This window comes from Olea europaea, chromosome 8 (assembly GCF_002742605.1).
Source record: "Olea europaea var. sylvestris chromosome 8, O_europaea_v1, whole genome shotgun sequence".
NCBI lineage: Eukaryota > Viridiplantae > Streptophyta > Magnoliopsida > Lamiales > Oleaceae > Olea > Olea europaea.
The window spans coordinates 2,319,761-2,324,733 of record NC_036244.1 but is presented as its reverse complement, the minus strand read 5'-3'; positions in this window follow the sequence as shown (position 1 = coordinate 2,324,733).

Sequence of the window (4,973 nt, the reverse complement as noted above, 5' to 3'; positions counted from 1 at the left end):
CATTGAACAGTGTCAATGCACCATCTCCATGGTCTCCACCTCTTCTTATCTCTTCAATTAGTCCAATTCCAACATGTATCCTATACTAGTTGGCACGCAGGCCTAAATGAAATTTGACTCGCAGGCCCATAGTAACAATAATAATAACGGGCTCGCAGGCCCAGAACAATTAAGAGCTCGCAGGCCCATAAAAACGACAAAATTAAAATTAACCATTCAACACATCCATATGGTTGAGTCCATAATCGTCCACTAATAATACATTCATCACATAAATGTATACCTATATAATATCTAATATTATATGCAAATAAGTTTCAAGTTTCTAGCAATTAAATCGTCTAAACTCTTTTAGACAAATGGATCGGATTAATTAAATAATTAATTAATCATATTAATCGATTATTTAATTAGCGGGAATATTTAATTAAAGTCAAATTTTAATTAAATAACAAATTAGAGTCCAACTCTAATTCAACAATTATATGGCGGGATTATTTAATTAAAATCAAAACTTAATTAAATATCAAATTAGAGTCAAACTCTAATTTCAATATGTAAGGCGGTTGAATTTAATTAAAATCTAATTTTAATTAAATGACAAAACTAGAGTCTAATTCTAATTCCAATATTTAAGGGCGAATGAATTTAATTAAAATTAAATTTTAATTAAATGAAAAAGCTAGAGTCTAATTCTAATTGGAACAAACTACAGGGTGAATGGATTTAATTAAAATCTAATTTTAATTAAATAGCAAATTAGAGTCAAACTCTAATTCCAAGAAGAAATTTACGGCGTGATAATTTAATTAAAATCGAATTTTAATTAAATGTCAAATTAGAATCCAACTCTAATTTTGAAAATATATTCGGGTGAATAACTAGTTAAAATCAAATTTTAATTAAGTATTAAATTTAAAGTCAAACTTTAATTTAAATTGAATTAATATTTTAATATAAGATGAAACTCCTAAATAAAATAAAATTCAATTTAGGGTCAAATTTAATATTTAAGTTAAAATCATATTTTAACGAAAATATAAAAAACGTCAATTTAAATTAAAATTTTAAACGGGTCCAATATGAAATTTTAGGTCAAACACATTTAAAAACAAATTTAAAACCATTTTGAAATTAAATTCAAAACTACCTTTTTCAAAATTGCAAATTGACCCTAGTTTAAAATTTCTAACAGAGTCCCTTAATTTCGTAAATTACGGAACAGGTCCTTTTTCAAAAATTGCAAACTGACCCCATATTCTTTATTGCGGGCGGCCCCTCCAAATTTCTAAAATTACGGAGCAGCCCTTCATCTTAAAATTGCAAAAACACCCATATTCTTTAATTGCAGGGGGCACCCAGAAATTTCTAAAATTGCAGAGAGACCCCCGCCTCCACCCGTTTCTGAAAACCCTAAAAAAAAAATTTTTTTTTATTTTTATTTCTTTTGGATTCATGGCGCCGCCCCTTCCAGTCACCGCGCGGCAGCAGGCTGCAGCAGCGTCGCACGCTGCTGCAACACGGGGGCGCTGCTACCATTGGAGCAGTGCCCGGCGCTGCCAAACCTGGGCAGCAGGCGCCTGCTGCGCAACGCCAGCGATCGGCCAGTTCTGTCCCTCCATCTTTTTTTTTTTTTTTTTGCTTTAATAAATCCGAAAATCCAATTTTCAAATTGCTAGAAAACAAGAAAAATATATACAATCAACATTTGATTATTCAATCATGCAAATCAATTCCTAACAAACACAAAGTAGACAAATCCAATTAATTAATTTATCCAACGATTGTTAAATTAATCAATTGGCAATTTGCAATCTTCCAATTCTCTTTTGTGTATGACCCATTGGTTCCCGACCACGATGCCTAACGACGTGAAATATTATTTTGATCTAATCACATTCGCCAATTCATATTCGCCGTCCCTGATTGATATCTAGCAATGTGTCAGGGCAATACATGTGACGGGAAATGTCACGTGGTATGACAAAACCAAATTCGTTCGTTTACCGTGAAACTATAATCCCTTCGTCAATATGATCCGATCAATTACGAGATATGTAGTTGTGTCAATCTCGATCATCGATCATATCTTTCACTCCACTATTAAGTCAATATAAATCGAAAACTCATTTTCGACTTATGAGTACACCTTGGCCAAGGATTTCATCATTGACTTAATTGAATGAAACGCAGATCATAATCTCCTACTATCTAAGAGTGACGAATCCTTTATTGATCAATCACAACCTTCATACGATTCTTGACGTACCCGAACGATGTCGTATTAGCGGCCCTTTTCAGAGCAACATCCAACACCGCCAAAGTATGACTGTCCTTATATAAGGTACCATGACGACCTCAAGTCAAAGGACCAATTTCACTACCGAACGTTAGAGATTAACCACCGACACTCAGATAGTTATCCATGTGGAATCTCTCGACGGGTCTCCAATGTTTTGTTCTATAACAAACATCCACGTGTTCATTTAAGTGTCACCACACTTTAACTTGTGAGATCAGCTACTTACTTCACAAGTAAGAAATGCCACACGTGATGGTCTATCCGTAATAATGATATCCGTATCTCGTTATTACTTACGATCACGGATGATTTAAGATTCAATCAGATGTAATTTGTATCTCACAATCACAACTCCTTGTGATTAACAAATTACAAATATTTGAATCTACGGACTCTATTATTTATTTAATTATCTATTAATTAAATAATAGATCTGCCATTTAATTGCATTAATTATATATAAAAGTATTTATGTCCAAAGTTGATTGGACCTAGGGCATAATACTTACACCCCCGGTTCCCCCCTTTCATGATATGACATCCAAGGTAGAATCGGCCTTGCCACCAACCAAGCCATGAACTAGTCAACTACTCACTAAAAAATGAAAAATAATAATAAATAGAGACAATATGTCGCCCATGTTCAAAAACCCCTGTTCTATTGAATCTTACGAGGAAATTCGGTGGAGGAAAGTCGAGTTGGTAATTCTCAATAACTATAAAAAAATTTCTAAAACTTGAATAGTTTGTCATGCAGGTGATTCAACAACAACGTGATACTTATTCTTAATAAACTTTGGATTGGTGTAAGTTAAACAAATTAAATAAGAAATTTTCAGAAATTAGGAATTCGTGATTCGTGATTTAGGGAACTCAAAGAATATAAAATAAGAATCATGCTATGTGTACAATATTTGTTGACAATACTGGTTGATAACATCCTACTTGACATCATTATATTCATTCATTTTAAAAAACTGTTTTCCACATCACATGTTTGAATTTTGACAACGCATGGTTGTCAACCATGTCTATACACTTAACTTTATTCATAAAAGAATAACCATGTTATGTCTTGATCACGTGAGCTCTACAACCCTTGCATAACCTTATCTCGAATTTCAAATTTTCATATCAAACTCCGATTTCTTCAATACCTAAATTATGTGTTGGACGCTACCATATATAAATTAGTATTTTAGCACTTAACCAAAACAATCTAATTTAGCTCTGGTTTGACTCTCTTTATTTTAAAATTCTTTATCTTTCATACTCATTTTTCATCATACATTCACACGATCAAATATTTTGCATGAAAATTCAATTTTTCCTACTTTTTAACCACACATTCTCAAAAAAATTATTATTCAAAACATCATTTTTCTTTAATTTCTCTTTTTAATGGCCATCAAACAAGGAGTTAATTTACTAAACATGTATTATTGACACGTTAGGAAGAGAATTGAGTGGCATTTGATGTTATTTGCGATGATTGAATATTTCACGATATTTTATTTATTTTATTTTTAAATTATGTGGAGTGCCAAATATAGCCGAAATAGAATTGGAGTCTTATAATTGCTAGCACAAAAATTAATTCATTTTATAATTGCTAGCACAAAAATTAATTCATGCATGAGTATTTGAATTGAATTGAACTCATTTTAATATATTTGTCTAATTAGAAACTACTATTGATCGAGCACAAAAATAGTAGGTAATCTTTCTACACGAATTTTGAAAATACATGAACAGTAAAGTAATATAAAAGAGTGAAAGAATGCCAGGACATGTGTCGTTCATATCTTTCGTTATGTACTTTTTTTTTTTTATTGTTTCTGGTTGAATACCACACTATTTGTCCATTATTTTCGACTAAACCATTCATTTGCTCTTCTTTTGATTGATTGTGTAAGAATACATGAATTCTGCACGAAGCTACCTTGATTCATCCCCTAAATCATTGAGTTCTTCTCTCATTCTCTACCCTAATTGTAAACTTTCTCTGGATATTCATCAAAATCTCGTTTACGGGAGGTGAAAAGTTCTTTTACTTCCATAACATCGGTTTACAACCACAAAAGTCTAGTAAATTTATGTCCTTGTAAAAAATTAGATTTTATTCTAATTTTTGCAAATGGATCAAAGTTTTAAAATTTTAGGAAATATTGGAGACGACCACCGCAATTTACTAAGAATGAGCACGGTTTAGTTTATACGATTTGTGACAATTTCCAGAGCAAACCGCTTAAAACGATTTGGAATTTTTTTAAAAACCAAACCAAATTAAAACACATTTTTCAATTTGTTTTGATGTAAAATCTGATTTAAAAAACAAAAAATAATATATATTGAATAAATTAAATCATAAATATTAGTATAAAAATTCACCTTAAAACAAAAATTCTACTAATATTATAAATATTACAACAAAAGTTCTACACTTCTAATATTACAATGTAACAACATGACAGAAAAATTTAATTTAGACACATGAATCGTTTTTAAAGTACAAAAAACTGTTAAAAAGGTTGAAAATGTGGTAAATAAAAAAAATTTATAACGTTTTAAATCTCTATAAGTCATGCTTCAAGGGGATGATCATGGGCAGTGACGGATCTAGGATTATGGGTAAGCACGGTTGACCGTTGATCGTTGATTGTCAATCGCA